We start from the raw sequence: 13306 nt of genomic DNA, 5'->3' as shown, positions 1-13306 counted from the left end.
TGGCAAGACTCCCAGCCTGACCCCAGTCCCCAGTGCCCTCTAGCAGCAGAAATAGGAAAAGGAGGTTGAGGACAGGCAGTTACTGCAACCTCCCGTGCTGAGCATATGGCCGGGTCCAGCCCGGTGGCCCAGCACCTGCAGATGCAGGACAGCCCTGCCCTGCACTAACCCTGCACCTCCCAGGCCCGCTGCTCTCCCACTGTGACCCCACCTGGAGCCTGGTCTATCCAAAGACCAGGCCATTGGCCAGCAGCCCAGTGCTCCAATCCATGGCCTTTATCAGGCAGGATGGAGCTGCAGCCTAGGCAGATGTGAGGACAGGGGAGGATTGAGGTTGCCAATGAGGACAGTTGGAGTTGAGGTTGACAATTAGCTGTCCAGAGAGAATGAGCCAGGTAAAGGTAGTCATCCTTGTCAGCCAGGGATGTTCCTTCCAGCTGGGCCTGGGGCCTCTCTCACAGAGAACCCACATGATCTTGCTTCCCCCACTTTCCTATCTCACAGGCTCTACCTACCTGCCAGAAACTACCCGCATTCCTAAGGTTTTGCCAGGTCTGCTTTCTTTGGATCAAAATGGCACAATAAGCACAATGTCCATGGCATCGTAGGCAACAAACAATAAGAAAATATTTGTTACCTTCTTCCTGGGCAGGGGTTTCCTGGAAGAGTAAAGCTCTCCAAGGTGTCAGGGGCCAGCAGCTGGGGGAACTGCGTGGCAGAGCCCCTGTGACGATGGCCACAGAAATTCAGGAATTCCCAGAAAACATAGGGTGCTGGAAATCCATGTGGGAGATCTGCTCCTTGGGCCAAGATTTTCCTCAGAGGCTCCTTCTGTGGCAGCCTGAGCAGGGCAGAGTCTGGCGAATATTAGAATTTCTGCTGGGCTGAGAAAATAACAGCAAAAGAAGAAGCAGTCTTGGGTGTGAGTTGGAGATGGAAACTGGGTGCAGCCAGAAAAGTGGGTGAAGCCTGGAGACCAATGAGCGCCCCACCCTGGCAAGTCAGAGCAGGTCGGGGCAAGGGACCCAGGCATAGAAGTGGGCCAGTTGCATCCTGCACAACCTGCAAATGAATTTACTTTTGTATTTCATGTACCCATTGGATGAGGTGGCATGTGTCTCCAGCTTCCTTGAGGTGAGCTCAGTTTAGGGAGTTTCTTTCCTACTGAACTGTGTCAGGAATATCGCCAATGCCTGATGCTGCCCACCACATCTCTTTTGCTGCTGCTGAGGCTGGAACCTGCCTGGGAGACACCGGCTGTGGAGGCTGAAGACCCAAGGAGGCTGCCCTGACACCCCTCCTTGTTTTCTGAGTCAGGGGGCCCATCTGAGCCCCTTCACCCCAAGGTGTCTGTTTTCTGTGCCTTGTATGAGCTTTGTGTCTTCATGGAAATGGCATTCTAGTAAGAGATAGAAATTTTAAATGGGTAGATACGTAAATCACATGGTATGTGTGCTGTGTAGAATAATTCTGTCTCCAACCCCCGGATGCCAGATGCAGTTCCTGGAGCCTCTGTGTTGGGTGGGCAGTGAAGGTTGCTGATGGAGTTGAGGTTGCCAGTCAGCTGCCTGGGGAGAACCGGCCAGGGAGGGGTAGCAGGGAAGGCACCATGAGGACTCAGCCTGGTGAAGCTGCCTTAGAAAACGAGGAAATGGAGCTCTGAGCCACGGATGTGGGCAGCTCGAGCAGCTGGAAAAGGCAAGGAGGAGACAGGTTTTCCCCAAGAGCCTCCCGAAGGAACACAGCCCTGTCATCACAGTGATGTTAACCCCATGAGAATATTTGGACTTCTGAGCTCCAGAATCATAAAAGAATCAATGTGGTTTTTGCTTTGTTTTGTTCTGTTTTTGAGACAGAGTCTTGCTTTGTAGCCTAGGCTGGAGTGCCGTGGTAAGAGGCCATAAGAGAGTAAGAGTGGTAAGAGATCATATTTGAGGGGTTTTTGGTTTTTTTTTGAGATGGAGTCTTACCCAGCGGCCCAGCTGGAGTGCAGCGTCATGATCTCAGCTCACAGCAACCTCCCCCTCCCGGGTTCAAGAGATTTTCCTACCAACAGCCTCCTAAATAGCTGGGACTACAGGCACGTGCGACCACACCCAGTTAACTTTTTGTGTTTTAGTAGAGGTAGGGTTTCAGTGTTAGCCAGGATGGTCTCGATCCCCTGACCTCATGATCCACCCGCCTCTGCCTCCCAAAGTGCTAGGATTACAGACATGAGCCACTGTACCCAGCCTATGTTATTTTAAGCCACTAAATTTTTGGTAATTTCTTACAATAGCAATTAAAAGCTAATGCTATCTGTTTTAAAGTGGTCATTGCTTTAGGAAGAAAAAGTTCAGGTTAAGAAGGTTCAGGATTGCCTTTTCCCAGGCCGTAATAAATCTGATTCTCGATATGGAGGCCAACAGCCAGGCCATCATGATGTTCTAGGATAGTGCTGTGGCCAGGGCTGACTTCCAGGAGCTTGTTGCTAAATTTCAGGCCACGGTCCAGTAAAATGCTCAGAGAGAGGGCAGCTGCGAAAGGAGCTGGAGGACTGACCGCATGCTCAACGCTGTGCCCTGTACCACCCCCTCTCTGAGGTCCAGACCAATGTAGACACCAAAGTGAAGAGGCCAAACAAGCCCCAGGAGACCCCAGGGACCAATGGCAGCCTCATGGTGGCAGCGGCAGGGGCTGGAGCAAGGCTTGAACTAGAGAGCCTGCAGGCGAGGCTGGGCCAACTGCAGAGAAACCTCTGGGTGCTGCATGTGGCCTCAGCCTGCAGGGAGGAGGAATTGCAAAACACCCCTCAGAGATACGAGGGCTACCCTGACCTGGCACGTGGATGAGATGAAGCAGCTGTACTCCACATTGGACGAGACCTTCTATCAGATTAGCAAAGTGGAGCTGGAGATGGAGGTGAACCACAGGGTGCTCCGTGAGCTGTGCATGGTCCTGATGAAGTCTGTGATTATGGAGGCAAACAAGGTGACAATGAAGTAGCAGCTCCTGGAGCTCAGCCTCACCCTGCAGCACCTGCGGGTGACCACACTGACCTCATCGAGTATGTCAAGGAGTGCAACTGCCAGAAGCTCTACTTTGACTTGGAGGTCATCCCGGAGAGTCACAGGGACACCACACACCCTGGAGGAGACCCAGGGGAGCCTGGAATCCAGTGCCAGCTGTGCAGCTCCTTGGCTGCCCTGCTAGAGGCCTACTGGCCTCCTTCTCTGGGGAGGAGGTGATGAAGGAGAGGTTGGAGGAGGTGCACGACCAGCTGCTCCTGCCTGTGAGCAGATCTGCCTGGCCCTGCGGGAGCAGGTGCTCCACTGTGATATGCTGGCCACCCAGGTGGCAGCCTTGGAGCAGGCCATAGGCGTGTGGTGACATGGAACCCCCATGGCAGGCAGAGCACCTGGAGCCAGTGACCACTCAAGCCCAGAAGAGGCCATGTGAAGCCCTGGCCAAGCTGGCCTAGGAGCTCCAGTTCCTGAGATCTGCCTTGGGCAGTGCTGCATGGCTGCCCAGCCACCTCCCTCAAGCCCTCCCTTGCCTTCCTTGGGGCCTCCACAGTCCACCACCAAGTGCAGCTTGGCAGCACCAGCTTGGAACTTCCAAGGGCTGGTGGCAGCAACATCAGCCTAAATCTGGGAAAGCTGCAAGCCATGCCCAGCAGGAAAGGGAAGCAGCAGCAGAAAGGCCCAGAAGTTCCCAGGAAGAGAGACTGGAAGGAAGCCGAGCCTCTGGCAGACACACACATCAAAGGGTCAGTGCCAGGTACCTTGAACACAGAGCTCTGGCAGGCAGACTCCCCTGTGGCCTTCTATGCCAGCTCTTCAGAAGGGATGGGTGCCCTGCAGACATTGCAGTTGAACACTACCTACATCAATGCTGGCAGCAGCTACTTCCCTGAACATGGCTACTACCAAGCCAGAGTTTGGTGTCTCATTTACTATGAGCATTGAATTTGGCCCAGGGTCAGCACCAGGCACCTGGTGTTTGGAGAGCTTCGTCGGAGACCCTAGTCTGTTCCACTGGGCAGGGGGCTGGAAGCACAGCAACCACCTTTGCTGTGGCTGAGCTGTGGAAGGGTGAGAGAGCGTGGTTGGTGTTAACCCAAGGATTGGTAACAAACAGAAACCAGCCAGGTACTACATTCCGGGACTTCCTGATGTTCAAGACCTGAACCCTGGACCCAGCTCTGATCAGACATCATGGACTTGCCCAGCTTTCCTTGGCCCGGGGCTCTGGTCAAGGATGGGCTGGAGATCATTTAGCTGGTCTGTCTCTTCCCTGGGAACCTTCTGCAAAGACAGTGTGGTGTATGTGGCCTCCCTCCAGCTGCGCGGGGCTTGCCCATTTCTCCATGATGAGGAGGACTGGAATGCTTCCCCAGGCAGGACGTGGTCCTAGGAAGCCTGAACCTTGGCTTGGCATGCCCTCTCAGACGGCACACCATGTGTGGGCTGCAGCTCTTTGCCACACTCTGTATTCTACAACTTCTTTGGTGTTTTGCTCCTCCTGTGGTTGGAAACTTCTGTACATTTTAAACCTTTCTCATGCCTCCTCTTCTCTTCTCCCTAATCGTATGATAGAAAGTCATTTTTTGCCAGGAGGAATGTTTAACATGAAGATGACATTTTGGCCAACATTGGAAAGCACTAGAGGGCGATGGGATTAGACCAACCTGTTTGGTCTCTATTGGTCAGTCATGGAGACGAAAGCCTGGCCAACCAAGGGAAAGAAAATTAGTATCTTTCATTTCAGTTATTCCTTGTATTTATCTGCAATTTTAATTTCACATCTCTCTCTCCTTGCCACACACAGAGTAAAGGCCAAAACATGCCAAATATGAGCTAAAATGTGTATGGCCTTCACCATTTGTACTTCCTCCAGTATCTTTGGGCCATCTGAATTCTTCTTAGCACCTCTAACCAGGAGGCAGCTGGGGAAGGAGTGAAGGAGAACTGTAAAAATACTCCTGAGTAATGATCAACCTTGGGGTAAAGCGATCCGCATAGATAGAAAGATAGATATAGATATATATGTGGTTAAGATGGAAAGTTTATGTTACATCAGTTATATCAAAATTTAAAATTAAACAAAGAAAATAATAAACAGATTCCAAAGTGGGAGGGTGGTGGCAGCAAGTGTGGAAGGGTGTGTCACTTAGGAACCAGGGCGGGAATGAGCTGGGTAGACCTCTGAGGGAAGAACAATCCAGGCTCAGGGGAGGGTAATGCAAAGGCCCTGAGGCAGAAGAACATCTCCAGTCCCTGAGAACCAACAAAGAGGCCAGGGGTAAGAAATGAACAAGCAAGGACAGAGTCAAGGACAGCTGTGCAGGGCTCCCTAGGCCTCAGTGGTGGCTTTGGTTTCACTAAGAGAAAAGGGGAGTCTTTGGAAGGTGATATGGTTTGGCTGTGTCCCCACTCAAATCTCATCTTGAATTGTAGCTCCCATGATTCTCACATGTTGTGGGAGGAGACCAGTTGGAGATAATTGAATCATGTGGGCAGTTTTCCTCATACTGTTTTCCTGGTAGTGAATAAGTCTCACGAGATCTGATGGTTGTATAAGGGGAAACCCCCGTCACTTGATTTTCATTCTGTCTTGCCTGCTGCCATGTAGGATGTGTCTTTCATCTTCCACGATGATTGTGAGGCCTCCCCAGTCATGTAGAACTGTGAGTCCATTCAACCTCGTTTTCTTTATAAAGTATCCAGTCTCGGGTATGTCTTTATCAGCAGAGAGAAAACTAACTAATACAGTATATTGGTACTGGGACTGGGGCGCTGCTGTAAAGATACCCGAAAATGTGGAATTGACTTTGGAACTGGGTAAGAGGCAGAGGCTGGAACAGTTTGGAGGGCTCAGAGGAAGACAGAAAAAGTGGGAAAGTTTGGAACTCCATGGACACTTGTAGATTTGCCGGTGGAGAGTGTGTGTGATTGTGTGTGAGCGTTTGAATGAGTCTGAATGTGACCCCCTCGTGGGGGATCCTCCTGGGGGTACAGGTGTGCCTCTGCTCTCCCATCCTCCTCTCCCTTCTCCCTCCTGACTCCTCTTCCTCACTGCGCTTGCTTCTCCTCCCCTCACTGTGGATTTCTCACCAGCCTCCAATCTGTGGCCATCACTGTTTCCACCTTTTTCCTTAGCGTTCCCTCCTGCTAGGACCACTTTTCCTTTTCTTTCCTCTTTCTTGGTCTGTATCTGGAAATCAATCAAAACCACCTCCAATGCCAGCCCTGACACCCTTCCCTCCCCCGCCCTGGGGCATCGCCTCCTCTTCCAACACAGCAGGAGAATGGGCTGTGCTGTCACCTTGCTCCCCTCAGCAGCTGTGTGAGCTCCCTGAGGACAGGGAGCACCCCCTCTTCCTTCCTGACGCAGGACCTGTCACAGTGCCTGCCCAACAGCAGAGGGGGACACAATCTCTGCCTTGCAGGATGACCTGGGGTGGCAGGATAACCTGAGGAGGGGTCCCCTAAGATTTGGGGCCTGGACAAGGGCTGTCACTCTTGTGTTTCCATTTCAGCACCACCCATCATGGCCCCAGGCACTGCCCAACCCAAAACCACAGCCACCACCCTCAGTCCCTGGAGCCTCCTCATCATCCTCCTCTGCTTCATTCTACCTGGCATCTGAGGAGAGTCCACTGTAGAGGAAGGGGGAACTGGAACAGGCTTCTTGAAGGACAGGGTGTCAGGGCTCATCAAGAGTCAAAAATATCCAAGTCTGAATTCAGAATATGTATTCGTATGCATTTGAAATGGCATAAAGACTCCCTGGAAAGGTGAGAAGAATCCAGTAAAGCTTTGTCCCGGGGCATGTGGCCAATCAGAGTGGACGCAGGCAGGAGCAGGGGAGCCTTTCACACACGACTTTTCATGGTTCCGATCCTAAAACAGGTGACTATACGGAGGCGAAGTAGTAAGGAACAGTGGGGCCCGGGTCCCTGGGGATGGTCACCGGGTAGGATGTCTGATCTGTTGTGGGCCGCCAGGATCCGGGGACGCGGAACACAGGCAGCGTGCGCGGGGCTGCTGCAGTGACGAGGCACTTGTTCTAGATATTTACCTAACGGTGTTGTCTTAGAGGGGACATTACAGGTGGTTGCTGATTTCAACCGCAGTTGACTTTCGGGGAAAGTTCGCACCTGGGGGTTTCAGTTTCCACCCAGCCGCGTCTCTCCCGGCTCTGCGCGCTCCTCCAGGGCGCCCGCTGCACTCGAGCTCCCGACCCAGGTTCTGCCCGGTGAAGACCCCGGAGGAGTGCCCCGCTGCCAGCAGATGCCCCTGCGCCTTCGAGCAAAACGGCCTTTGGAAGACCTGAAAGGACTCGGCGGTCGTGGCAGAGGACACATGGTTCCCGTATCAAGAAGATTCATGAAATACGGGGCCTGGTGTGGTGAGGAGCACGAGGTTCCTCCTTCATCCTCGCGGGGACTTTGCCTCCGGCTCAGTGTGGAGACGCCACCGTCCCGCTCGGATCCGTGCGGCTCCGACAGTGTGGCCCCCAGAGGACCCCCCATCCTCCTTGCCCTGGGGCTGCTGCGGGAGGGCGCCCGAGACGCACTAGGTCCTGAGTTTCCAGGGTCCCGCAGGGGCTTCCCGGTGTCGCCTCCCCAACCCCAACGCTCGCGGTCCAGGGCTTCTGGTTTCTCCGCTGGGCTGGGGGCCAGGAGCATGGACGTCGTGAGGCCGGGAAAACCTTAGGATGGTTGGACAAGAAGGATGGGAGTGAGGGCGAAAGAAAGGGAGAGGAAAGAAGCAGGTAGGGCCAGAGAACAATGAGAAACCCCTGCCACGAAAATGAGGAGAGAGTGACAGGCGCACAGCCCCCGCACTCCACCGACTCTGTCTCCTGCTCTCAGTCTTGTGAGGAACGCGGGCCCCATCCCCTCCACCCTCTCTATGTTTGGGGTCAGCCATCCCAGCGGGGTGAGGCATCTCCTTGTAGGTGCGATTGGCACTTCCCTGAGGGCTGTGCACTGACACTGAGCACCTTCTCCTGAGCTTACTGCAGTTTGCATTCCTCTTCTGATGCCAGTGGTCAAGGGGAGGTCCCCAAACGCTGGTGGGACTGCGACCCCAGCCGATGTTGGGCTCTTGACACCGCCCGGGGAAATGAATTCAAGGACCAGCAGGAAAATAGAGAAAGGACAGAGATTTATGGAAAAGTGCACACTCAAGTAAAGGGAGTGCAGGGGAGCTCCAGAGAGAGGCAGGTGGACGGAGGCTTGGAGCTGCCGCCTTTCTGGGTTTCTTCAGCCAAGAGTTGAAATAGTCATGAAAATTCCTGGAAGAAGGTGGAGATTTCTCAAAACTGTGATGCCCCCTATTTTTACACCAAATATGGGTGTTCTCAGAATTTGCAAGAACTGTGGTGGATGTGTGTTTAGTATGTTAATAAGCATATAATGAGGTCCTAGAGGAAACCAAGGTCAAATCCAGGACCTTGTTGGGTCCGCTCATTGTTAGCCAGCTTGGTCTACACTCTGTCTTTTAGGGTCTTATCAGGCTGGAGCCTCTGCAGATATTTCAACAGATTCCTTTTGCTGCTCACCTGAAACTGCTGCCTAAAATTTTCTCTTCTTTTACTACCACCCGTTATTATACATGTCACACTTTGGAGAAATATCTATTCAAATTCTTTGCATATATTTAAATTGGGTTATTTTGCTGTCTAATGTTGAGTTGCAAGTGTTCTTTATATATTCAGATACCAATCCCTTACCAGATATATGATTTTCAAACATTTTCTCCATTTTAAAAGTGTTTTTACCTTCTAAATGGAGTCCTTTTTGAAATACAGATATTTTACATTTGCATGAAATGAAATTAAACTATTTATTGTTTTGCCATTTGGCTATTTACATACAGTACTTAAGAAGCCTTTGCCAAATCCAGGATCACAAAAATTTACTGCTCTATTTTCTTCTGAAACTTACAGTCTCATGTGTTAGGCGGACACCTGCCATTCATCTAGAGCTCGTTTCTGTGTGTGCTGGAAGGAAGGGCCGGCCTCATTCTTCTGCATGCAGCATCCAGTGGTCCCAGCACCATTCACTGTAGTGTAGGATCACCTGCCCCTCCTCCTGTCCCTCCCTTCTGCACTTGACATCAGAAGTGTGTCCTGCTGAACGGTTCTCCCGGGGTTTCCACCAATGAAATCCCTCACGTGAATCCCATGGAGGCACCTGCCCCTCAGGGGACCTGGACTTAGCAGTGGATTCACCAGAGGAAATTAGATTTCTTGAGATGGAAGCTTCTGAGAATACTGACACTCAGCAAACCCTTTAATTCATCAACAGTGAAAAATAGAATTATTTGGTCATTTGGGTCCCACAATTCTTCTGTCAATTTAGCTTATTGGGTTTTTTGTTGTTATTTCTGCTGTTGTTGCTGTTGCTGTTGTTTGTTGTTGTTTTCTTTGAGACAGGCTCTCACTCTGTCGCCCAGGCTGGAGTGCAGTGGCACCACATGACTCACTGCAAACTTAAACTCCCAGGCTCAAGTGATCCTCCCACCTCAGCCTCCTGAGGAGCTGGGGCTACAGGCACAAGCTACTACACTTGGTCTACTTAAAAATTTTCTGTAGAGACAGGGTGTCGTCATGTTGCCAGGGCTCATCTCCAACTCCCAGCCTCAAGTGATCCTCCGCATTGGCCCAAAAAGTTATTGCTTTTTCGTTTTTACTTTTCACATGGTTGTATGACATTATCTAGATGTTAAAAATTCTGTATCAGTAATTTGGACAATGCTATACAATAAAATGTTTTCTTCAGACACAGTTTCCTAAAAATAGAAGTAGCTTTAAAATGTTGTGCATTTGTCAAATCTTGAAGAAGTTTCAAATCTTTAGGGTGATTCTGACCTCTCATTTTGGTTGACACAATAATCCATAAAAACAAGTAAGCACCCCTCTGAGCTGGAGGGGCAAGGAGGTGAAAGCATTGAAAAGCCAAAGTGACAGCCTGTTCTGTAGACATGATCCTGCCTAAACATCTAATGCTCCACAAAAGAAGGTTGTGGACTCCTGGCTTCTCCAGAGCCCCATGCAGCTGTGAAGCACTCTCTGGCTGTCTCTGCAAGTGGCTCAACAGCTCCTCCTGGTCTCTGTGGGGCTGTGGAGGCTCCAGGTGCCCTAGGCCCAAGGGCTGTCATGCTCACCAGTTCCCACCAAGGATGCACCCCACCATGGATGGTGGAGAAGACCAGGTGTAGCTGCTCCTGCCCCTGCCCCTGTCCTGACCGGCCAATCTTAATGGAGGAAGGAGAAGGCATGGGTGGAGCCATGGAGGTTGGTGCTGGAAAGAACAGAAATGAAGCCCTTTGTCCAATCCCCCAAATGATGGGGATCCCTTTCTGAGTTCTAGCAGCCCTGGGGTAGTCTGATGATTGGATTACTGCCATGTGTCTTAAACCCTCTCACATGGCAGCCACTGTGCTAGGTGCTAAGTTTACAGGTGAGTAACACATGTGGTCCTCAAGGCTCTCAGAATCCAGGGACAGAAACAAACACCTATGTGGCTGCTGCTGTTGATGTGATGTCCTCAAGGTGGTTGGGCTATCAAAGGGCAGAAGAGGTGGTGACCCATTCTGTCTGGGAAGTTGCATGGAGGCTTCTCAGGAGGTGGCATTTCAGACTGTTCTTGTAGGAATAGGAAGAATATAGCATGGCCAGGTGGGAGGAGAAGACAGGACACCCAGCAGAGGGACAAGCATGAGGAGGAGGCCTGGGGGTGCAAATATCAGAATTTTTGGGAGCTGTGAGAAGTCTGCAGTAATGAACTCTCACGTACTGGGGTAGACTATTTCCACAGGGAGGAGGTAATGTCAGGAGGGAAGATAGTGAAGGAGAGGTGGACAGCAACCCCCCTGGAGTACCTGTCTCCAACCACAGCAAATCAACCATGAAATCAATTCACCATTCATACGTTTACATACAGTATACACTACCACATACACAGACACATACGCAGACACTCACACACACACACACACACACAGACATCCACACAATTTCACACACACATTTACACTACACAGGCAAACACACATGCACACACAGACACACGAACACACATATACACAAGTGCATGCACAAATACAGACACAGACACACATACAAGCACGTGCACACACAGACCTACGTAAACACATGGGAGAAACTGCTTGTTATCTCGAGAGTTGTCGTGTCTCTCCCATTCTGCCCACTCACCTGTCACCTCAGGGGCTGTCTCCCAGCTCATGAAGGATTTCTGAAGCCATCAAGCAGGATGTCCTGTGTGATCTGAAACACTCAGACAGCTCCTCACTCTGACCTTCCTTCCTGGTCCCCTTGGTTCTGGGATGAAGCAGCATCCTGTGGGAAACCTCTCCCTTGGGGTAGAAGCGCTGGGTCACCAGAGCGCACCCCTCTGCTCTTTGCCCTCAGGGAATCTTGATCTGCAGGGTGGGAGGAACTGCCCCAACCCCCAAAATAAACTCTTTATAGATCCCTTATCCACCATGATGTCACAAGTTGTGTGCCAAGGAGCTCAGGGCACAAACTCACTGTGAGCAAACCCTTTGGGCTGATTGAAATATTTCAAAGTTTAGCGGTGCCATCTGCTGGACACCACAGGAAGTACTCTAAAGTATTTGATAGTTTGAACATTAGGCTATGCACCATTGCTTTAGATGGCAGGCCATTTTTACCATCTGTACTTTCAATAATTGCTGTGATAAAAAAGTAAGAACCCCTGAAAACATAGGTATGAGATAGGAAATGATGGTGGCTGTATCCAATCTGCTTCCAAGGTTTGAGAAATTGTTCAGTGCCCAGTAGGTACCACATGTCTGTTAGTAAACACTTGTGCTTATTTAACAATGAAATGAACATACTACTTTTTCAATTAATGTGAAATATTTTCTTAAATGGTGATTAAATTGCTAGGTTATAAATATTTATTGTTTGGTCCTAACTGCTTAATAAATACATTCTTGGGTATTTCTTTTGTTTTACGGTTATCTTGAAAATGTTACGAAGGCACCTTCTGGATTTTCCCTGGACTACTCCAGACCATTTTGCAGGCTCTGCCTCCTGCGAGAATGCTCACCTCGGTGAAGCCAGGACTGACGACATATTGTCACTTTTTTTTTCTTTTTTGGAGACAGAGCTTGCTCTGTCGCCAGACTGAAGTGCAGTGATGCAATCTTGGCTCACTGCAACCTCCGCCTCACAGGTTCAGGCAGTTCTTCTGCCTCATCCTCCCAAGTAGTTGAGACTACAGGTGGGTGCTGCCACACCCAGATAATTTTGTATTTTTAGTTGAGATGGGGTTTCACTATGTTGGCCAAGATGATCTTGATCTCTTTATCTCATCATCAACCTGCCTCAGCCTCCCGAAGTGCTGGGATTAAAGGCATGAGCCACCATGCCTGGCCTTACATGTTACCTTCTTGGAAAATCTTCCTGTTCAGGCTACTGAGGACCTAGGGACTCCCCTCCCACTCTTCCCTCCCCCTCCATGACCTTGCTCCCTGCTCCCTGAATCATCTTTTACTTCGATGCAATGCACCTGCTCATTACGTTCACCTGCTGTCGCCACTGGAGCAAGGATTTTGTCTGTTTTCCTCAGAGAAGCATCCACAGCACAGCTCACTGTTGGTGCTGAGGCTGTACGAACACTGTGAGTGAATAAATGAGAGGCAGTGATTGCGGCAGGGGCCTCTTTCTTGTCCATTTGTTCACTACACTTTAGATGGTAACTCAGGACATGGTGAGACCAGTGTTTCCTGGGCACAGTAAATTAGGATATATTGTGAAGACAAGAAGTAGAAAGAAATGTTAGGTGGAAGAAAATGAATTTGCAAGTAGGAGTTGGGAAGAGTGAGAAATAAACCAATCAGGAAAGGGGCAAATTTGCCTTGACTGTGGCTAACCTGGTGGAGAAATGCAGCTGTCGGCAATAGAAATCGGGCACTGCAAGGTTCCCCTGCAATGCCCAGACCACCCCCACCACCTGCCCTGAATCCTCCTCTCTCTGAAGGCTGAATGCATCTCTTGTGCCTTCAGTGCCAAGGAAGCCACAGTCCCAGGCCAGAGCAAGGGCTGAGGTGGACAGTGGAAAAGGAGAGGGTGGTGCAGAAGGGAACGACATATTGTCACTTTTTTTTTCTTTTTTGGAGACAGAGCTTGCTCTGTCGCCAGACTGAAGTGCAGTGATGCAATCTTGGCTCACTGCAACTCCGCCTCACAGGTTCAGGCAGTTCTTCTGCCTCATCCTCCCAAGTAGTTGAGACTACAGGTGGGTGCTGCCACACCCAGATAATTT

This window comes from Cebus imitator, unplaced genomic scaffold (genome assembly GCF_001604975.1).
Source record: "Cebus imitator isolate Cc_AM_T3 unplaced genomic scaffold, Cebus_imitator-1.0 Scaffold1060, whole genome shotgun sequence".
Taxonomy (NCBI): domain Eukaryota; kingdom Metazoa; phylum Chordata; class Mammalia; order Primates; family Cebidae; genus Cebus; species Cebus imitator.
This window is presented reverse-complemented; position numbering follows the sequence as displayed.